Source organism: Delphinus delphis, chromosome 8 (assembly GCF_949987515.2).
Source record: "Delphinus delphis chromosome 8, mDelDel1.2, whole genome shotgun sequence".
Taxonomy (NCBI): Eukaryota; Metazoa; Chordata; class Mammalia; order Artiodactyla; family Delphinidae; genus Delphinus; species Delphinus delphis.
The window spans coordinates 71,375,407-71,399,623 of record NC_082690.1 but is presented as its reverse complement, the minus strand read 5'-3'; the positions used below and the strand labels follow the sequence as shown (position 1 = coordinate 71,399,623).

At 33.7% G+C, this 24,217-nt stretch overlaps 1 protein-coding gene across 1 annotated transcript in view; it reads left to right on the top strand.

The window, feature by feature from the left end:
• The first annotated feature begins 285 nt into the window (after nucleotides 1-285).
• The window catches only part of SOX6 (SRY-box transcription factor 6), a 445,733-nt gene continuing 421,801 nt past the window's right edge, over nucleotides 286-24,217 (top strand). The window contains exon 1 of the mRNA XM_060018551.1: nucleotides 286-360. The gene's annotated coding sequence lies outside the window, so the exon portion shown is untranslated. The remainder of the gene's footprint in view (nucleotides 361-24,217) is intronic.

Genomic DNA, 24,217 nt, shown 5'->3' with positions numbered 1-24,217 from the left:
TATATTGTATATTGAGTGCTTTTGTAATATCCAACATAAAGATTTGTACGTTTTAGTGTAAAAAAAAAGTAAGGCTGATTGTTCTTTTGTGCCTAATCTAAACTGTCTCTCCTTTTTGCTTTCCATTTGTTATCTGCATAATTGAATTTCTCCTTTTCCTTCCCACGTCATAAATTGATTAGCATGAGTTGGGCAGACTGCTGTAATGCTAAGGGTTAACCAGAAGAGAATTACAAATGAACTATCTAGAAAGTTGATTATTAATCCAGCTAGAGAAGAAATATGCTTTTACTTAGCAAGAATGAGTATCCGAAGAGCTGATAATATTGTTCAGGCAGTGAGGTGGAATGGCAGAGCTTGGTAAGTAAAACAAAACTTGGGATTAATCTTTTATATCAGTTTTTTAAAATGCCTAGAATGTTGATATATTTAAACAGCTAAATCTAATATGAATTTACAAGCTGCCGGAACAAATCTAAAAAGTTCCAAATGTGTTTGTTAATGAGATCCCCACATAGACTATCAGTAAAAGTTAACTGAAAAGTATTTACGTAAGTAGATAAATATATTTAATTTTGAATATTTATAAAAATACGTGATTAGATTTGTGATTAAGAACCAGGAAGTGGGCATGGAGGAACGATTTCTATAGCAATCTAAGTCCAAACCTCTAACTGAAGAATATTGAGTGACATGTTGTTGTTTTTTCACAAGAGCAAGTTCTGGATTCTTAGATATGAAAATGAAAATATAATTTAAAATATAATATTTGCATAGAGATTCAGTGAGATATTTTTCAGACTTCTAGGTGACAAAAATTGTCATAAGTTCTCTTATTTTCTGGGTCCTAGTACTCATTTCATCCTGATGTTTAATTTAAGGACCTTTCTAAAGACAGCTTTTATTGTATTTGTGAATTGGAAGGAAAGAGAAATGAGAGGATCTGTGCTATTTGTACAAAGAAAATTAAGTGAAAAGATACGATTTTAATAATGTTCTTCCATCAAAGACTGCTCCTCCTGTTGTAGAAGAAATTTGATGTCAATATTCAATTCTATAAGATTGAATTTTTCCATAAATTACTTGATCTTACAAAAATGAGCCTTTTACACATAGTATGGACCATACTGAATATTATTGCAGCTTTATGCAATAATAAATCATTCCAATGTAGCATTGTACTTAGAAGTTAGTAAACTTATTAAAATCGTGCACCATGAAATGCAGAATTTTAACCTTTTCTTTAAAGGTATTTCTTTAGTGTCAATAAAAAGGCCTCAAATTAACATTTTGTTATTTAATGCTTACATGAGCACAAAAAGAGTGTGTTTTTAAAAAAACTATAAATATTGGAAGTATATGTTATATGTGTGCATGTGTGCATACCAGAGCACCATTTGGCCATATACACTCAGCTTTTTTTAAGTTCTAATGTTCTGACTCATATTTAGGACTGGGAATATAAACTATAGTAAGTGAAATAATAAAGACAGTAGTTAAAATTTATTGAGCTCTTGTGTGCTAAATGCTATGTTAAATGCTTTATCTCATTTAATCCTCATATTAACTCTGTGGTTGTTGGAAAGCTACAAGGATTATAGTGTATGCTAAAACAAAGAGTAAGCTAATTAAAGAGCCTTTAACATCTGATGCTAAAAGTCTAGAAAATAAAGGCCCATGAAACAAAGCGTATAAGAGGGGAGATCCCTAAATTCTGTGCGCTTGTCTTTCTCAAAATTAAGAAGATTTAATATGAGCCTGGGAAAAAAAAATAGAAGGAAATGAGCCAGTGATTCTTAGCAATCATTAATTCTTTAAAAAATTTTTTATTTGAAAATTTTAGTCATACAAAAATGTATGAGGAATAGGTTAAAATACCTATATAGTTATAAGAAATGAAACATTACTAATACAGTCAAAACCTCCTGTGAAGCATTCTTCAAATTTGAAGGATTCTTCAAATTCAAGGTAAGCATTCTCTTGAATTTGGTGTTTATCATTCCCATGCTTTTCTTTATACTTATACTTAAATTCCGTATTCATTATATATAGAGGGAAAACTCTACTTACCATTCTCTGAGATCTAAGAAAGACCTTTTCTTGGCTTCCTGTTACATCTTAATTAAAACAAAATCCTTAACACAATCTGCAAAGCCCCAGCCCTGTAAAATGTGGCCCTTGCATTATCAGGCTCAGCTCTTGCCTTTCTCCTAATGGCTCTTTCTGGAATAGCTGCTATACTGATCTACACCCTCCAAGTTTTTTCCTGCTCTAAGGTCTTCATATTATGCTGTCTTCTCAACTGGAATACACTTCTCTTCTCATTTTGGGGACTCTGCATTCCTGAACTGAGCTTTCAAATTGTAAACTTATAGAGCAGTACCAGTGTCTATAATCTTAATGTGGAGACACTGTAATGGGCTCTAAAAATCTGGAAATTTTATTTTTATGAATTTATTTATTTATTTTTGGCTGTTTTGGGTCTTCATTGCTGCTCATGGACTTTCTCTGGTTGTGGTGATGCGGGGCTACTCTTTGTTGTGGTGCATGGGCTTCTCATTGCGGTGGCTTCTCTTGTTGTGGAGCATGGGCTCTAGGTGTGTGGGCTTCAGTAGTTGTGGTGCACGGGCCTAGTTGCTCCACGGCATCCTGGACCAGGACTCGAACCTGTGTCCCCTGCACTGGCAGGCAGATTCTTAACCACTGTGCCACCAGGGAAGCCCAAAAATCTGGAAGAATTTTGGACACACATTTGAGGAAATACATATGGTACTTTTGCATAAGAAAGCCATGAGGCCACTTATAAGAGTTTTGAGGTGGGTAACTATAACTAAAATATTCATAGTGGTGAAGGTTGCTGTAATATTGGTAGGCAGTTTCATTTTTTTAGGGGAATATAGAAAAGGTTATAAGAAAGGAAAAAAGAAAATGAAATCAGTCTGAGAGGAGGGCTAGGGTTTTCAAAATGTCAGAATATACTTATGTTGTACTCTATGTAAATCTTTGCTGGCATTTGTAATTAAAGTCCAAGGCCAAAAGATTATGCTGAAACACTGGTTTTGTTGTTTTTTCTTTTTGGTTGTTGGTGTGGAAAAAGGAGATAAAAAAGAGAATTTAATTAAAATGTTTTAGGGTTAAAGGAGGGGATTTGTAGGTGTCTCTTTGTGGTCACAGAAAGTGCCATTATTATTAATAATATTGTACCTTACATTTTTATTTTTTACTCCTTATATTTTTAAATGAGCTTTTTCATATATTATCTTATACATTTCTTATATTAACCCTGTGAGATAGTTAAAGCGGGGGTCTTATTATCTTCATTTTATAACTAGGAAAACTGGGAACAGCAATCAGACAGAAGCCAGGACTGACTGAAAAAAAAAATTCCTAGGTATAGTTTTGTAGACAAGACTAATATTCACTCTACTTCTGCCCCTCCAAAAAAGATTGGAGGGTATAATTAGATTCTTTTAAAGACCAGGATGATTAGGTGGATGTCCTTTGTAGGTTTTCGAGACTTAAATGTTTTATTTTTTCTAATTTCCTAAAGTTGCAACGTAGTTAACCATCTCCAGCAAACAGAACTGAGATGGTTAAATGCATATAGTTAATAGATACACTGCAAAGCCTATTCTAAGTTAAGGCTTATATGGTGAAGTTTAATGGGCGCAGTCCTTGCCTGATATCTTAGAGCTCCAAGAATAAGGAGAAATAGCTGTGAATTTATAAGAATGAAATATCATAAAATTTGGAGTAAATAAACTGTAGCTTAAATAAAAACGTGATAAATCAAGCAGAGGGTACAAGCCCCTTGGATGGAAACCCAAGTCACATGGACTGAGGATGGACACCTTTTGGTACTCATTTAAAATACTGTTTTTAAAAGAACAAATGGAAGGCAGTGTGTATGTTGCATATATACTTGTGTGCAGGCAAATGGAGGGGTATTTCTTTGAGAACAAAGAAATGCCAGGAGGTATTTGTAGTGATTAGCCAAGAAGGCTGTTTGCTGCATTTAAGGTAAAAACCAAATCTTGTATTTTTCAATTGGACAAATATCCTGGTTACAGAGAAATTCAATTTTTCACTCTTTATGGGCCAGTAAGCACTAGATTCCCTTAGGTTAAAAGGAACAGGCATATTGACTCTGAAGAATAGAAGTCTTATGAGAATCTGATATCTATCCTGAGATGGCTAAATTGCTGCTATAGGGAAAGAGTGTGAGCTGTGGAGGGCCAAACCCAAGTTAGCAGGTGAAAGTCACAGGGAGCCAGAATCACAGGAACAGCAGAATAAACATTTTGTAACAGCTACAGTTGTCCAAAAATGGAATGAACTTCTTTGTGGATGTAGTGAAGACCTTGGTACTAGGAGGAATTAGGGAGGAAGATTAAAGTGTTGGGTTATAACAAGTTGTTTCAGTCTTGAAGTTTATAAGAAGATATCCTCTATGTGTTAACTGTTAAGACAAGTATGTGAGTCAATATAACAAAGATATAGTCTTATGTGAAGACAAGGATCAATGTCATGAAGGCCAGGTTTACTTTCTGGGTTGCTCAGCCATATTTACTCTAGTATGTCAGTTAAAAAATTGGTGGATTTTTATCTGTAGGTAGCCATTTGATGCCTGGAATTATCCCAGGTAAGACCTTTAGTCTTCACCAGTTATTCCCAAATCTCAGAAGAACTGGTGTAAGAAAATGGAATTGTATTATAAGGGGGTAAAGAGAAATCAGTTAGTTTCTCCACTGGGTCCAGATCTGGAGAAGAAGAATTTAATATGATTTAGGGAGAACAGATTTAAAAATAACACTAGGGCTTCCCTAGTGGCGCAGTGGTTGAGAGTCCGCCTGCCGATGCAGGGGACATGGGTTCGTGCCCTGGCCTGGGAAGATCCCACATGGCGTGGAGCGGCTAGGCCCGTGAGCCATGGCCGCTGAGCCTGCGCGTCCGGAGCCTGTGCTCCGCGACGGGAGAGGCCACAACAGTGAGAGGCCCGCGTACCACACACACACACACACACAAGAAAACAAAAAACAAAAAACAAACCCCACTAAATTCACTTAATTACCTTTAAAGTCTCTTGAGCTGTGGTACACTAATAACATAAATGATCACATTTTTAAGCACCTTAGAGATTTTCTGTTATTTCAGTTTCTTCTTATTCAGGTAATACTTTCATTTCAACAATCAAAAATATTTAAAAATTACAGAATTAATACACAAATACATTCTTGCTGTATAGTAGTGTGTGGCATATAGCAGGCAATCATTAGATATTACTTGAATGAATAATTATTGAAAAAAAAAGGGAATTTTCCTTAATGTCTCTCCCCACCCTGAATTCTATTTCTCTCCCCGAACATATTCACTATTTTCAATCTGGTTTATATCCTTCCAGACCTCTTTCTATATAATAATATACCTATATACACAATTATTTAGAAATAGGCAGTTTTGTTTTGTGTGAGGGTAACACTTTTACAGATATTGCTTTATACGTTACATATCCTTTTTTTTAATTAAGATTCTGACTTAGACCTTTGTCATTTTAAATAGCTTCACTTTATTTTCTTCTATGTAGTATTTTATACTATGTATATATCATTGTTATAATGATAGATATCTAGGTTAGTTACAATTTAAGTATTCTTAGTTGAAATTTTAGGTATTTAAAACTTAGGGGATGGCAAAATGTGACTGTATTCTTTTAAAATACATAAAATGGGCATAGGAAGTTTCTACCTGATGGGATTATGAGAATTAGGGACACTGAAAGCAAAAGATTAGAATGTGTAAAGGCATAGAAGAGTGAAAAAGCATGATATCATTTACTCCTTCATTAAGGCAACCCAAGAAGTCAGAGGATAATTGGTAGTGAGAAAAGGCTACTTTTATCCATTTAAAAATTGAGTGGGGATAATGACTATAAATTCTGGACAAAACACAAAAAAACAACTATCTGAAGATACTGGAGACCAATCCAAAGCAGGCTAAATCTTGAGAGGAGATGACATTTGGAGGAAGGGATACTAGGTAAGTTTGTCATTTTCAAGGTTTCCAGTATGAGGGCAGGCCTCAGTTTATAGAACTCCAGTAGAAGAATCAGCAGTCTTTCTGGTCTGGAGAACCAGGAGAGCAGACTTTGGGGCAACCACAACTCCTGGGAAGTGAGGAGGTAATCCTCTAAAAGAAAGAGTCACAGAAAGTGAGTCCCAAATTCTATGTGTAAATTTTGCTCCAGTCTCTGACTGATCCCCAAACTATGCATGCTCAGAACAGGCTTTAAGCAGCCCACATAAGGCTAAAAGAACTAAACAGATATTTGAGCTGCTGCCCACTGCAGGTGAGACAGAATATGCAGTTTGAGCCTAAGCAAGTAAGCATTTTGCTAAAACAAACAAACAAAAAAATGATACTCTTTAGAGCACTATAAAAGAATCCAGAGTCTCCATGACATAATGGTCATGATGTCTGAGATATAACCCCAAATTACTCAACAAATGAAGAATCAGGCAAATGTGAAAAAATAGGGTATTTCAGCAGAGAGATAGAAATTACCAAAAGAACCAAATGGGAACTTAAAGCTGAAAGATATGGTATCTGAAATAAGAAAATAACTTTATAGGCAAGTCAGTAGAATAAAGATAACAGAGGAAAAAGCCAGTGAAATTGAAAATAGATCAATATAAATGATCTGATTTAAAGAACACAGAGAGAAAAAAAATTAGAAAAGAAATGAATATAACATTAGGGATATGTAAAACATTATTAAAAGTTCTAACATATATAAGTCCCAGAAAAAAAGGAGAGTGATATTACGGCAGAAAATAGTACTTGAAGAAATAGTGGTTCCAAATTTCCCAAATTTAGTGAAAGATATAAATTTACAGATTTAAGGAGTTCAGTGAACTTCAAGTAGGATAATTGCAAAGAAAAATACACCTAGGCACATTAAAATAAACTACTGAAAGCAAGAAAAATGTATAGGTAAAAGTTTTTGGTAAAGACCAAGAAAAAAGAGAACATAACTTACCAATATCGGGAATGAAAGAGGAATTCTCAGCGAAGAATTAATAGAGATTAAACAGATGATAGGGAATGTTATGAAGATCTTATGCCAAAAAATCATACAGGCATATTTTGGAGATATTGTACATTCAGTTCCAGACCACTGCAATAAAGTGAATATTGCAATAGTCACACAAATTTTTTTGGTTTCCCAGTGCATATAAAAGTTATGTTTACCCTATAGTGTAGTCTATTAAGTGTGCAATAGCATTAAAAATACTTTATTGCTAAAAAAAATGCTAATCATCATCTGACAATGCAGGGTTGCCTCAAAACATCAATTTGTAGAAAACACAATATCTGCAAAATGTGATAAAGCAAAGTGCAATATAATGAGGTATACTTGTACTACTTAGAAGAAATGGATAAATTCCTTGAAAAATACAGTTTACTAAAATTGATACAAGATGAAACAGAAAACCTAAATAGCACTTCATTTATAAAAGACATGGAATTTTTAAATTAAATAAAACTTTTAATAAAGAAAACTATGGGTCCAAACGGTTTCACTGGTGAATTCTATCAAATATTTAAGAAATAACTCAATCATGAAGTTGAGTTATTTGTAGTGAGGTGGATGGATCTAGAGTCTGTCATACAGAGTGAATTAAGTCAGAAAGAGAAAAACAAATACTGTATGCTAACACATATATATGGCATCTAAAAAAAAAAATGGTCATGAAGAAGCTAGGGGCAAGATGGGAATAAAGACGCAGACCTACTAGAGAATGGACTTGAGGACACGGGGAGGGGGAAGGGTAAGCTGGGAAAAAGTGAGAGAAAAGCATTTAATGTTTGTAGATTTTTTTGATGATGGACATTCTGACTGGTGTGAGGTGATACCTCATTGTAGTTTTGATTTGCACTTCTATAATGATTAGTGATGTTGAGCATTCGTGCATGTGTTTGTTGGTAATCTGTATATCTTCTTTGGAGAAATGTCTGTTTAGGTCTTCTACCCATTTTGGGATTGGGTTGTTTTGTTTTTTCATATTGAGCTGCATGAGCTGCTTGTATATTTTGGAGATTAATCCTTTGTCAGTTGCTTCATTTGCAAATATTTTCTCCCATTCCGAGAGTTGTCTTTTCGTATTGTTTATGGTTTCCTTTGCTGTGCAAAAGCTTTGAAGTTTCATTAGGTCCCATTTGTTTATTTTTGTTTTTATTTCCATTTCTTTAGGAGGTGGGTCAAAGAGGATCTTGCTGTGATTTATGTCATAGAGTGTTCTGCCTGTGTTTTCCTCTAAGAGTTTTATAGTGTCTGGCCTTACATTTAGGTCTTTAATCCATTTGAGTTTATTTTTGTGTATGGTGTTAGGAAGTGTTCTAATTTCAATTTTACATATAGCTGTCCAGTTTTCCCAGCACCACTTATTGAAGAGGCTGTCTTTTCTCCATTGTATATTCTTGCCTCCTTTATCAAAAATAAGGTGACTGTATGTGCATGGGTTCATCTCTGCACTTTCTATCCTGTTCCATTGATCTTTATTTCTGTTTCTGTGCCAGTACCATACTGTCTTGATTATTGTAGCTTTGTAGTATAGTCTGAAGTTCAGGAGCCTGATTCCTCCAGCTCCGTTTTTCTTTCTCAAGATTGCTTTGGCTATTCAGGGTCTTTTGTGTTTCCATAAAAATTGTGAATTTTTTTGTTCTAGTTCTGTGAAAAATGCCATTGGTAGTTTGATAGGGATTGCAGTGAATCTGTAGGTTGCTTTGGGTAGTATATTCATTTTCACAATGTTGATTCTTCCAATTCAAGAACATGGATTGGAAGAATCAACACTCTTTATATAAAATATTTTATATCTCTCCATCTGTTTGTATCATGTTTAATTTCTTTCATCAGTGTCTTATAGTTTTCTGCATACAGGTCTTTTGTCTCCTTCGGTAGTTTTATTCCTAGGTATTTTATTCTTTTTGTTGCAATGGTAAATGGGAGTGTTTCCTTAATTTCTCTTTCAGATTTTTCATCATTAGTGTATAGGACTGCAATAGATTTCTGATCATTAATTTTGTATCCTGCAACTTTACCAGATTTATTGATTAGCTCTCGTAGTTTTCTGGTAGAGTCTTTAGGATTCTCATTATATAGTATCCTGTCATCTGCAAACAGTGACAGCTTCACTTCTTCTTTTCCGATTTGGATTCCTTTTATTTCTTTTTCTTCTCTGATTGCTGTGGCTAAAACCTCCAAAACTCTGTTGAATAATAGTGGTGAGAGTGGGCAATCTTATCTTGTTCCTGATTTTAGTGGAAATGATTTCAGTTTTTGAGAATGATGTTGGCTGTTGGTTTTTCATATATGGCCTTTATTATGTTGAGGTAAGTTCCCTCTGTGCCTAGTTTCTGGAGGGCTTTTGTCATAAATGGGTGTTGAATTTTGTCAAAAGCTTTTTCTGCATCTATTGAGATGATCATATGGTTTTTATCCTTCAATTTGTTAATATGGTTTATCACATTGATTGATTTGCATATACTGAAGAATCCTTGCATTCCTGGGATAAACCCCAGTTGATCATGGTGTATGATCCTTTCAGTGTGCTGTTGAATTCTGTTTGCTAGTATTTTGTTGAGGATTTTTGCATCTGTGTTCATCAGTGATATTGGACTGTAGTTTTGTTTCTTTGTGACATCTTTTTTTGGTTTTGGTATCAGGGTGATGGTGGCCTCGTAGAATGAGTTTGGGAGTGTTCCTCCCTCTGCTATATTTTGGAAGAGTTTGAGAAGGGTAGGTGTTAGCTCTTTTCTAAATGTTTGATGGCATTTGCCTGTGAAGCCATCTGGTCCTGGGCTTTTGTTTGTTGGAAGATTTTTAATCACAGTTTCAATTTCAGTGCTTCTGATTGGTCTGTTTATATTTTCTCTTTTTTCCTGGTTCAGTCTTGGAAGGTTGTGCTTTTCTAAGAACTTGTCCATTTCTTCCAGGTTGTCCATTTTATTGGCATATAGTTGCTTGTAGCAATCTCTCATGATCTTTTGTATTTCTGCAGTGTCAGTTGTTACTTCTCCTTTTTCATTTCTAATTCTATTGATTTCAGTCTTCTTCCTTTTTTTCTTGATGAGTCTGGCTAATGGTTTATCAATTTTGTTTATCTTCTTAAAGAACCAGCTTTTAGTTTTTTGATCTTTGCTATTGTTTCCTTCATTTCTTTTTCATTTATTTCTGATCTGATCTTTATTATTTCTTTCCTTCTGCCAACTTTGTGTGTTTTTTGTTCTTCTTTCTCTATTGCTTTAGGTGTAAGATTAGGTTGTTTATTTCAAATGTTTCTTGTTCCTTAAGATAGGATTGTATTGCTATAAACTTCCCTCCTAGAAATGCTTTTGCTGCATCCCATAGGTTTTGGGTCATCGTGTTTTCGTTGTCATTTGTTTCTAGGTATTTTTTCATTTCCTCTTTCCTTTCTTCAGTGATCTCTTGGTTATTAAGTAGTGTATTGTTTAACCTCCATGTGTTTGTATTTTTTACAGATTTTTTCCTGTAATTGATATCTAGAGTCATAGTGTTGTGGTCAGAAATGATACTTGATACAATTTCAGTTTTCTTAAATTTACCAAAGCTTCTTTTGTGATCCAAGATATAATCTATCCTGGAGAATGTTCCATGAGCACTTGAGAAGAAAGTGTATTCTGTTGTTTTTGGATGGAATGTCTTATAAATATCAATTAAGTCCATCTTGTTTAATGTATCATTTAAAGCTTGTGTTTCCTTATTTATTTTCATTTTGGATGATCTGTCCTCTTTCTGTTTTTTAAGAATAACTTTTCAGGTCAAATATTATGATAGCAACAATCACTTTTGACATTGTGGTACCATTTTTGCAGAGAACATTTTCTAAGGACTTTGCCTAATCTTTTTATATTCAAATCATTCTCTTTTGAATAATCTACCATGTCAACTATCATTCTTGCCAGTTTTTGTTTCTTCAGTTTCTATCTTGGCTAACTGCAAATTCTTGATTTGTGAATAATCTGAGCTGGTCTTCAGCACTATGTATCTCACAAGTTCCTGCTTCTTTTACAGGATTTGCAATTTCACTTTGAATTCATTTTACATTTTTATTTTGAATATTATTTACAATATTCTACAATGCAATATCCATCAGTCCGCTTAACTTGAGTCTCAATCTTGACTGAAAAAAATTATCTGGCAATTTTTAAAAGTATTCCTATTCTTAGCCTGCACTTCAATCGATTAAATCAGTCTTTGGGAATGGGACCCAGGCATCAATATTTTTTGAAGGCTCCATGTCACTACAATATGCAGACAAGTTGGAGGTCACTGGGCAGTGATTATCAAAGATACAAAGAAATTTATCTAAATGGGTGAGATACAGTTAAATTAATCTGTGAGAGATGTTTGAGTGAAGACTAATTTTTAAAAATGTTAAGTTCTTTAGTGAATATTTTTACATTTTGATGCCTTTCACTTCCTATGTAATTTTGGAGACTCACATAATGAATTTTGAATAATAACAGTATCTTCTATATCCAATGAATGTCAAGTATGTATGAGCTAGGAATACAGCAGTGAACTAAAATGTATGTTGTCCCTTTTCTTGAAGAGCTTACAGTCCAAAAAAGAGGAAGACATTAAATAAATATTTAATTATAAGATAATAAATACTGTGAAGGGAAAGGGAGACCTAACCTGGGCTTGGGATCAAGGATGGTGACTCTGCATTAGTGATCTTAAAGCTGAGGTATAAAAGATGAGGTGAGTAAGAGATAATTTGGTGAAGAGGAGACGTAAGAGGGAACAGAGTTTTTGGAAGGCCATAAATTGGGAAGAAGCTTGCAAGCTCTAGAAACAAAAATCAGGTAAAGATGACTAAGAACAATCAACAGAGAATAGAGAAGGTCTAAGTTGCTGTGTGTGTGTGTGTGTGTGTGAAGATGAGATTAGAAAGATGGTTTGGAATCTGATACAATCTGTAGGTTGTGAAGAAGTAACAAAGGTTTTTAAGCAGGATATTGACATGATCAGATTTTATGTTTTAGGACCACAATTCAGGTAGCAAAAAAAAAAAAAAAGATTTCCCAATGTGGTGTCCTCAACTTAGAAAAGTAAGCTTTTCTTTGTTCTGCTTTTCCTGCATTGCAATACAATTACTAAGGTAGTATGGATTTCTCCTCCAACTCTCAATATTCTCCCATTCCCCAAGCTAAATGCAAAACCACATGTAGGAGGGAAAAAAAAAAACTCTGCTAGCATTCCTCAAGAGCCATATGTATACCAATACAAGCAGAGTATTCCTGTGAGTTTTTGAATTTGCCAAAGACAGCTTTGAAATAAGTCCAGGAGCTTGAGAGCCATATTCAAGGGATTGACCCCAGAGAATAATATGGCTCCAGCAGCCACAGATCTCTGAAGGTACTAAAGTGGCCTGAGGCAATTAATTTGATAGCAACAAACATGAAACTGTCCTTTTAGTTTGAATGACTATTAGCTAGTAGGAAGTGGGAGAGAAAAAAATGAAAATTTTAATTAAATAATGTTTTACGTGTTTTTTTCCTTTGGACTCAGTTCAGTCACAAATGATATAGCAGTTGCCTAGGATTTCCACACATTAATTAATTCAAAAGAGCAGAAAATGAATGAGAACTAGAAACTTATGTATTATGCCCTTTCCTTTAAGCACCAGGAAAAACTCGGTGTCTCTTGTGATCATAGGAGTTTGCATTTCTAAGACTTGGCTGTATCCAATTTAAAAATTGATTAAAATATGCTCCCAAACATATTAATAAAGGAAAGATATTTGTTTTATTTTTCTTTACCTGTTTATTGAAAGTAAACAATGATGGAAATAGTTAATATTTATTTGTACATTTAAGTGACGGAAAGAAGACGTGAAAGCGATGACACTACTAAGAGTAAAATCACACCTAAAGAACATTTTTGTTTTCCAAAGATAAAATGCCCTTAACAAAACAATTTACAGGCATGATTTAGACTTACCCTCATTTTATTACAAAATATAAATATCTCTGATATTAATGGTGTCCATTGCCTTTAGGCCACTGACAATTGGAGTCCAAGAAAAGAAATGAAATTGTCACAGCTCTATCAGCTAAAGAGCCAATTATAATAGATCTGGAGATAGCAAGTTTTACAGGAAATTATGCAAAAGGGGAATTGAATATTAATTGTAATTGGGAAGCACAAAATCTAAATTCTGGTTCTGACTATGCCACAGATTAACTGTGTGACTGTGTTTCATTTAGTCCATCTCAAATCTGTACTAGCACTGTACTATTAATACTACTGATAATAATAACCAATATTGAAAGTAATTGAGAGTTTTCAGTGTCCCAGTACTTTGTGCCTGTTTATTCTTCTGCCTTTCTCTCTTTTAAAATTGAAGCTCTAGTTAGTGAAGAAACAGGAAAATGATTTATATTTCTGGGAAGAAGCACTTTTTCTAAATGAAAAAGTCCTCTGGGATCTGCTGTATGTGCTGCTGTCTGGCATGTTTGCTAATTCTACATGGTATTCAGTGGGACAGTTCCAAAGAGAGATACACATACTAGATCAGAAAGAAAAAAAATTGCTGTAGGTTCATTTCTGATGTGTTAATTTTCTTTTTATGCTGCCATCTTTTCTTTCTTTTTCAACTGTGCAGAGTCAGTGATTGCTCAGTAATAGCTAAATTGCTTAAAGCATTCTTTTATTTTAGAAGGTAAAGTGCATTTCACTTATGACTATGCTGCTTGAAATTTTGTCCATTTTATCAGTTTATTTTGCTGTTTCCCTAGAGTTTTTTTAGACATTTTTTACCCTAAAAATGAGGGTGTGTCAGAATTGTTGCAAGCAAAGATAGAGGTAATCGTATGTGGTTCCTGTTATAAGCTTTGTGTTGATACTGACTGCTATTTAAAATGGAACCTCTAAGATGAATCTACTTCTAGCAGTTTTTGCTTTTTCAAGTTAATTTATTGTGCAACATGTAATCAATTTTTTCGTAATAATTACATTTTTGTTATACCTTTATTGTTCAAGGATCGATTTGGCTATTTGAACAAGGAACTCAACACAGAATGAGTTAATCCCTCTAATACACATTCATGTGTTTCTTAAATTTCTAAAGACTGCCTCTTTAAGCACCAACATTATTTTTATACGTTTCCTATACATTCTGATTTCCTAAATACTTTGTTGTTTAGAAATATTTTTTTAAAATGAAGGGCTTCGCTGGTGGCGCAGTGGTCGAGAGTCCACCTGCCAATGCAGGGGACACGGGTTCGTGCCCCCGGTCCGGGAAGATCCCACATGCCGCGGAGCGGCTGGGCCCGTGAGCCATGGCCGCTGAGCCTGCGCGTCCGGAGCCTGTGCTCCACAACGGGAGAGGCCACAACAGCGAGAGGCCCACGTACCGCAAAAAAAAAAAAAAAAAAAAAAAGGGAATATTTAAAATCACCCATAATTCCATTACCAGAGATAACCCCTGTTAAAATTTTTGGGTAATGTATATATAGTTAAGCTTATATCATATCCAGTTTTAAATTATAATTTAAAAATTTAATTACCTAGCAGCTTGCCTTTGTGGCTCAGAGTCATCATGATGCACTTCTGATTCCTGAACTGCTTCTTGAGTTGAATTGTCTATTAAGGCTACTTATCTCTATGTTGAGCGGGCCCCCAAACTGCTGTGCTTTTTGAGTTCTGGTGTCTGCATTTTGGATTTTCTGTCTTTGCCTTTGTTTCCAGACTGTAAAATGTCATTTCTTGGTAATTAGTGTTTTTGCCTCTAGTAATATTAATCCTTCTTCCATACTCCTATGAACTGCTATTTCTATTCAGCTGTGGGCTGTTAAATTAGATAAGAAGAGGGGGAAAACTAGCATTTTATAAAGTTCCTTTCTGTTGTATAGCACTAATACAGGTGCTTTCACATGAATTATGCTATTTAATTTTCACAGTGAGTCCCTGGATTATTGTTAGTTCAATTTTCTTAGACAACAGAGAACCATTTATGAGCACTTATTATATGCGAGGCACTGTGCTAAGAACTTTACATAACATGTTAACTCACTATGTTAATACACAGTGAGTCCCTGGATTATTGTTAGTTCAATTTTCTTAGACAACAGAGAACCATTTATGAGCGCTTACTATATGCGAGGCACTGTGCTAAGAACTTTACATATACTATGTTAATTGGGTTTATTTCTGCAACACTCCAGTGAGGTGGACTGTTTTACAGTTAGAAATACCTAGATTCAGAGAAGCTGAATAACTTGCCCAAGATCATAATACTAGTAAGTAGTAGAATCAGGGTTTGAACCCAGGAGTGCCCCTCAAATAATTAGAAGCACTATAATTTTATCTGAAGTAAAAGTAAATAGATTCTGAGCTCCAGAATTATTCTTTAAGAAAAGTAAATGAGCTTTAATGTATTACTTTGACATCTGTTTTGGCTTTTGCTTCCTTTTTAATTCTCCTCATTACTCTGTTATAAGGATGTTGCTGTATAGATGATCTATGGAGAAACATGGGTGTCTAAGGAACTCAATATTCAGGGCAAATTAATCCTAAAAGAATGAAGTTTAAAAAATTTACCAAGGAAGGAGCAATTCTTATTGTTGTTAAATAAGCCCGTCATTCATAATTCATAGAATCATGAGTGTATTCTCTGCCAAATTTCTTATATCAAAAAGTACTGATTTATGGATTTACATAGACGTTAATACAGTAATTAACCAAAACACCATTGTATTGATTGTCCATAGCTATCCTTCTTGGGGAAACAGGTTTTAATCTCAATGTATATTTCTAATTATACATGAAATGAAGGAGTAATTCCAAGGAAAAAGCCTCATTTGATTATTCTATGGTAGTTCAGAGGTTAAGTGGTGGTTAAGAACTTGGTCTTTAAAGTTTGTCTGCCTAGATTAAAATCCTGACTTGACGATTACTAGCGTAATCTTGGACAAGTTAATTTATATGTGCCTACTTTCTCATATGTAAAATGGGGATAGTGATAATAATATCTACATACTAATACCTACTCCAATATGTGTTGTTTGTTTTGTGGACTAAATAAGTTAATATATGTAAAATAACTACAATAATGCTTGTACAATAAGTGCTTTACAAGTGTTACTATTATTATTTTAATTTGAACTATTTTTCAAATCTCTGAGTTCTGTAAAAACCAACAATCTTAAGTCTTTGCCTATGAAAACAGTATATTTTTCACTTCAAAAATAACCTAAGTAGTGTCTTCCATTATTCTCTCTCTCCTTCCTTAAGATCTACCCTGAAGTTGACAATGACCTCACTGTGAACTTTGTAACTTCATTTTAAATTATTTCTTAGACATAAATACAGAAACATTCAAAGTTACAGTACTTTATTCGGAATGGACACAAGCTTCACGTGAGGTGTCAAATATAGTGTCTCTTTACCTTCATATAATTTCTTCCCAGGTTGTGAAATTTTTTTTCTGCCATTTGAAAATATGATACATTAGGCAATTAGGTTAACAGTGGAGTCCAGCAGCTGACTTGAGTGTTGAATGTGCATTGGTATCCTGTAATGGAGAGGACTCCTTGTTTATTTGCTATTTTATTTTTGAAAGAAAGTTGCAAATGGCAATTTACTCTACCCCCCCCCCCCACTATGGTGTACATGTGCAAGACAAAGATAAAAACTATGTTTCCTTCGTGGAAGGGTGTGGAGGTAGAGGATGATTTCAAATTAGAAATAATGACAGCAATAGAGGCTTCCAATGAAGATACTGTGGCCACCAAAGGATAAAGGGGAGAAGCTAATTTCTGAAGTTGAGGTATTTGATTAAACATTTAGGTTGCTCTTTATGTGTACAGGTGCCAGGTATGTTGTTATTTATAAGCTGAAGAGACAGTGTGTTTGACAGAGGTGTTTATTGGATGGTTTGATGATGGTTGGGAGAGAAGCAATATTGAGATATCCAGAAAACCTGTAATAAGTAAAAAATATTTTGATAGGTAAAGACTTTTGCTTTTTAAGGCTTTTGCTTTTCTTTTATAATGATTAACTGTGAGAATTGGCTTATTGTAATGGTGGTTTATTATCTTGGATTATAACATTGACTTAGAGAAAAAAAAGAAATTACCAGATTTTGATTAGAATGTCTAATGCTTTCTTTTATTACTTTAACGAACTTTCGTTTTTTTGAAAGAGCTTACAACTTTGTCAACCTCAGGTGACTTTATGTTTGAATGTTTATTTTTTAAAGTCTAGCATTCTGCCTGTGTATCCCTCTGTGTGTGTTTGTTTGTGTGTGTGTATTTGGACTGGAGGAGGAAATGGGGAGGAAAGTGAAATTTTAAGGAGATGGAAAGTCAGTGAAAGTTGACATAAGGGACTAGAGTTTTGTATTGACAAATAAAAGATTTCAAGCATGTTTTCTCCCTTAGCAAGAAAAATGAAACTGACTATATTATGCATATTTCCATGAAGAATGTATATAAATATCATATGCAAAATTACAGGAACAAGCAAACTTTCTAAGAAATGGAAGAAAATATATATGACAATAAAATTGTAGCAGAGGTAAAGAGAAACTTTTTTTGAACATACTTTTAAATATAGTGTCCAACTGGGATAAAGTTTCAACAGAACAGGCTGGGCCATTTATAGATTACAACACTTTTAATTTTCTCAATGTTACAGTGTTGATTTTGATAAAGAATTTGTTGATGCTATATCAGCTTCTCCATGTGGAGGAGTGCTACTGGGTGATTAGTTAGACTTGGGGCTTGTGGCCAAAATTCAGAAATTTGGTCCCCAGTTCTTCTGGCTTTCTGAAAATGGGAAAAAGCTAGTAAGTTTTTCTGAGTCTTGATTCCCTGTGAAAGAAGTTCTTCAAGGGTGTCTGCTTTTTCCTCTTTATCTTCTTTCTTTCTTTTCTTTTCTTTGGAAATTCTCTTTTTGTCTCATGTTTTTACCATCTTCAGCTATATTTAATGAAGTAGATACTGATTTTGGAGGTACTCCAGGTTTTATATTAGCTTAGCTATATGAAAATTATTTATATTTCTATCCATTTTTACTGTGATTTTAAAGCCAAAGAGTCTAATTTTTCACTGTAAGTTTAAAGCTGAGGAATCTAAAACTTGATGAGATTAGTTGATTTGCTCAAGATCACATATTTAGGAATCCAGATCAGGACTGTTGGTAATGCTACACTGCCAAATAATTGATCCCTATTCAATTTTTTTGTTTTGCCATATTGATGACCAGTGTCAACGTTTATTTTGTTTTAAATCAAACATTTAACCATGTGCAGTTATTTTAATTTACTATATTTACTGTCTATCAATAGATGGACATGTATCAAGAAGATTTACCTCATTGCTTTGTAGGGCTCATTTGCAGCTTGATAAAGTACTTTTAGAGTTTCATCATTTTAAATACAATTTCTAATTGGATAGAATATACTAATACATTTATGAGATTTGCATTTTGAAGAGAAACTATCACATCTTTTTGTGTCTGTTTTGACAATAAGAAGGCATATGTTATTTTTTGCTTTTCCATAAATTATAGGCTTGTTTAACAATTAGAATGGATTTGGAGAAAAGAGTAAAATATAGTCTTTTTCATTGCTTTTTTTTTTCTGATTAAAAAACAAACCATGGTTATTGGAGAAAATTTGGAAAATGTAAAAAAGAAACTAAAAAAAACTTACATAATGACATCTAGAGATACCTTAAAAATGCTTATACTGATTATATCCTTCAAGTTCTTCTACTTAGATACATGTAGTTTTTAAAAGAAAAATGAAAAATGTTATCTTATTGCACATGCTGTTTTGCAAGCTACTTTTTAAAAGTTAACATACCATGATGATTTCCCCATGTCATTAAATATACTCCTGCATACCTTTTCTTTTTAAAATGAACTGTTTTTTAGTACAAAAGTAACAGTTACTGCGTATAAGAAATTTAGGAAACACATATAAAAATAAAAAGAAAAAAAAACTGCATTTCCTTGTCCATATATAATCATTATAATATCAAGGTTATATACATCCAGTATTAAAATTTTATGTTTCTCTCTCTAATGTTTATATCTATATCTCCTTTTTAAACAAAAATGGAATCATATGGTAACAAATGCTTTATATTCTGCTTTTTTATTTAACAATATATATCATATCGTTTATATTTTCCTATGAACCACTATTATTTTACATCATTATTTTTAATGGTTGCATACTATTCTATTTGTGGACATTCCATAGTTTAACTGATCATCTATAGTTATTTTTAAATTTTTTACTATTATTAACAACATTGCAATAAACTCTTTTGTAGCTCAATCTTTGCACACATCTCTGATGGTTTCTTTAGTTCAAATTTTTAGAAATGAATTGTCGGTTAGTCACTTTTTAAAGGCATTTGATACGTATTTCCAAAATGCCCTCTAGAAAAGTTGAACCAGTTTACTTTTACTAGCAGTGTACGAGAGTACTCATCTTGCCACATCCTTGCTTACAATATTACTGTCATTATTTTCAGCCATTGCTAATATGACAGGTAGAAAATGGTAGCTTATTTTTAGTATAATTGTATTTCTTTGATTAGTTGTGAAATGAAATATTTCTTCATTTGTTTATTGCTCATTTGCATTTCATTTCTTTCTTTTCTTTTTAAAAAAATAAATTTCTTACTCATATCCTTTGAGAAGTAGCTTCAATTTTAGAGTCAGACTGTTGGTGACAGTATTTGAATCTTGGCTCTACCATCACTACTTACCAACTCTGTAACCTTGGGTGTTTACTTAATCTATTGGTGCCTCAGTTTCCTTATCTGTAAAAGTTTTCTGTGTGTCATAGGGCTGTTGAAAGGATCAAATGAATGAACATATGTAAAATATTTCGAGTAGTCCAGCACAAAGTAATGCACATTATTATAATCGACAGTTAATACTTATTCATTTGTAAAAGGTATTTACATGCTGAAATATTAATCCTTTATCTTATATGATGCAGATTCGTTTCCAACTTTATTTTGTGTTTCAGTTAAAGTTTTTAGAAAATCAATTCTCTCATCAAATCTAAACTTTTATTTTTTTCCTTTAGAGTTTCTGCCTTTGGTGTCATTTTTAGGAATGTCTTTTCCACCCAACATTATGTAAATATTCACTTGTATTTTATTATAACATTATCTTTTTTTTTACATTTAATTTTTTAATACATGTGAAATTTATTTTGTTGCATGATATGCTATTAAGATATAAAGAACCAATTTTCCCAGCAATATTAGTCATATAATCCATCCTTTAAACAGTGCAGTTATCCTAGACTAAATTCTTAGAGATACTTGCGTCCATTTTTAACTTCTTTTATTAATAATCAATCTGGCCATCCATTTGGCACACTTTTAATTAGTGATATTTTATATTTTTTAATTGAATTATGTTTCTTTTTCAGATTATCTGTGTTATTCTCAAGCATTTATTTTTCCAGATGAAGTTTAGAGTAATTTTATCATTTCTTCCCCCACCCACCAAAAAATCTCTGTTTGTGATTTTTCCAGAAGTATACTAAATTTATAAAACGGTTTGGGATCATATGATTTTTAAACTGATACATTATATTTTACTTTAAGGATACATTTTAAATTTAATCCACTGTGCTTAGCACATAGTAGGCAGTCAACACAAGTTGTTTAATAAGTGTTAAATATGTTAATACTAACTGCTGAAATTTAGGTAGTTTTAATTTTTCTCTACCATAAGCAGTACTTCAGTGAACATATTTAACATATAAATCTTTGAATACCACCATGATTGCTTCTGTGGAATAAATTCCTAGACATCTAAAATATAGTTCAAAGAGTATTTTTAATGATTTTGATATACTGCCAAATCGCTTTCTAGAAAGGATGCACTGATTCATACTCCCCTCAGCAGTTTGAAATCACACTGTTGTGATCAGCTCCATATGTGTCTCCCCATTGTAAGGTGAAATACCAATTTCTAATAAGCTTAAAATTAATATTTCATGGTAAAAGAAACATTTTTACTTTTTAAGTGCTTGTTTATATTTTCTGAGTGTAAAGGAGAGGCCCATTAAACTTGTTGAATTTAGAGTACAATACATGTCTCCTATTCTATAGGATAATAAACCAACGAATGTAGATATAAATCCATATGCTTGGGCAGAGTCACATGTGCAAGAAACCAGATGATGGTAATAATAATAATAATACAGTAAATATTATTTTAAGATAATGTCTTCAAGTGGCTTTTTACCCTATTCCAAATTGTATTTCTTCTTTATACTGTGAAATCACTTCTTCCTCTCTTCTGATAAAAGGAAATCCTGTTCACTTAGTTTGAGTGTTTATACAACTTTAGCTCTTTTAATAGTGACAGAGTATTTTCACCATTACCTTGCATGGACAGCCTCACTCCTATGACCAACTGGCTTTAAGTTGCAATTTTTGTTGGAGGAAAAAATTCATTTTTATTTTGTTTTGTCCTTGCATACCTGGAAACTGAGATTTAAACAAGAAAGTAAACTAACATTACAGTTTTGAGTAGTTGGATGGAAAGAAGCTAATAACTAAAGGGCTTTAAGTACCCTGGTTCCTTTAGTCTTTTTTTCTTTAATTAATTTATTTGTTTTTATTTTTGGCTGTGTTGGGTCTTCATTGCTGTGCACGGCTTTCTCTAGTTGTGGCGATCAGGGGCTAGTCTTCGTTGTGGTGCACGGGCTTCTCATTGTCATGGCTTCTCTTGCTGTGGGGCATGGGCTCTAGGCACGTGGGCTTCAGTAGTTGTGGCACATGGTCTCAGTAGTTGTGTCTCACAGGCTGTAGAGCGCAGGCTCAGTAGTTGTGGCGCACGGGCTTAGTTGCTCCGTGGCATGTGGGATCTTCCCGGGCCAGGGATCAAACCCGTGTCCCCTGCATTGGCAGGCGGATTCTTAACCACTGTGCCACCAGGGAAGCCCCCTTTAGTTTTTATTGATCTATTTATTTATTTTTATTCTTCCTCTTTATCTCTCTTGATGCAGTACACATTACCACAAAAAGAGAGTAAGGCTCAATCAGTCGCGATGGTATAGCTATTACTACTGTATTTTAAAAGTTGAAGTCCTCTTTGCTTAGAAACAAATGCCAATAACTTGAATATCTCTGTAACCACACCTTTTTTTATATATAAAACGTTTCTTTGTAGATTGAGTTTTTAGTGTTCTGAAGAATAATAATACCCCTTAATACTTTCTTATTTTTCTTTTTCTCTCCTTTTCTCTTTCCTACCTTCTCTCCATCTCTCCCACCCACTCTGGTCCCTCCGTCCCCCCCCCCCCCCCGCCCCGCCTCTTCTCTTCTTTCCATCAGGGTTAAGTTTAGTTAGTGTTAAAGAGATAACAACAGTCAGCTCTGGAGTCTGAAATGTTCCATCAATAGTGCATTGTTTTCCCCATTTTCAACAGTTGCCTGGGGAGATATAAGTTGCTCTATGCTTGGTCTATAGAATGTAGTCACGGGCTTCAATGATGATCACGAAGAATTCTTCCCTTATTTTCTTCACTTTAACCTCATAGAGACCATATGAAGCTCTTACCCTTAGCAAGAGTGCTGTGATTTTAAAATCCAATTTCCTCAACTTTTCCCATATTCCCAGTAACCATCTTTTGAAAAGAGGTTTTAGCCATTTAAAGGCAGGAGTGTAGAGGAAGTAGGTGAAAGATTCTGCTTATAATTATAGCTAACTCTATCAAACATGCATGGATTATGTCTTGAACATTAAGTACAACAGTTTTTTAATCCTGGGATGACTTCCACTTAACAACCAGCATGTTTCTCTTTCTCTGTTTCAACTCTTGTCTCTACTGTCACCCCTTGCCAGTTTTGGGGGGATTTCTAGTTTATTTTAATATTGACCTTGAATCAATGTAATTCAGAAGGTATTGATCCAGGAGGAAAAAAAATCACATTATGTATTCCAGAACTATACATACATGACTTGAGATTAACCAAATTGTTTTCTGAATATACTGTTTGTATTAGATCTGCAATTGCCTCCATTACTATAATCATATATCATTCATCAGAGAAGTATGCAACTATAGGTTTTTAGTGAGTCCTTTAGGACCATAGCCATTTCCTTTGTCTTTTGTATATGGTGCTCAGTGCTTTGAAGTTTGGATGTCTGTATTCTAGTCCCAATCTTCTTTGGTGCCTTGGAGTTTAGAGAAATGGATTCTAGTCTGAACTCTCTCTCCTACTAATTAACAACAAGTTACTTGCTTAAGCAAGGTGTTTAAGCTTTCTAGACCTCTTTCCTTTTCAGTTGTAACAGTCTTTGGTTCAGTGATGCAAACTATCTAATCTCATCTGGAGAGATTAGGTTTGATAAGTAAAAAATGTCATTACTCTGTTTTATAATGTGTATAACTTCTGTTTGAGTGAGTAGGCTGAAAAGTAATTGGTGTGGACTAGTAAAGTATGAAAAGGGTTTAAGAAGTGTTAGTTAAAAATAGTGAGCTTTTGAGATTTTTTAAAAATGTAAGTTGATGAAGTTGTAACTATTTCTCATATCTTTTCCCTAATGGCAGTAGTCATTTTTGGTTAGATAACCCTTTAAGTTCCATTTAAAAAATTGCTAATAGGCATAATGTTAGCATTAAGTTTAACTTTCATACTTTCACCCTGTGGTTTTTGACTTGGTTGTTTCCTTTTCTTAAAACAGTGATACAACGTGGCATGGCCTCAATAATTACAGAAATAAAGAGAAGGGGGAAAAGTGTAGAAAATGAGAGACAAAGGGAGGGAGGGAGGGAAGGAGGGAAAAGGGAGGGAGGGAGAGGAGAGGGAGAGAGAGAAAAAGAGAAAGGAATGAACATGAAAGGAAAAACAACGAATCGGGTCATTCCTTTCTAAGTATTTTTCTGGTCTTCAAAAGCAATTTTACTTTACTATTTCTTTGATTTTGCAGGGGATAAGTCATCTCCTATTTTTAATTTTAATTATTTAAAATATTTGAGTCATTATGGCACATGTTTAAGCAGAGATTAGGATGTAAGTCTAGTGCTAGATAGGAGAAAATGATAAAAAGCAACCTAAATGTCCATCAACAGAGGAATGGGTAAAGAAGATGTGATATATATATATATATATATATATATATATATATATATATATA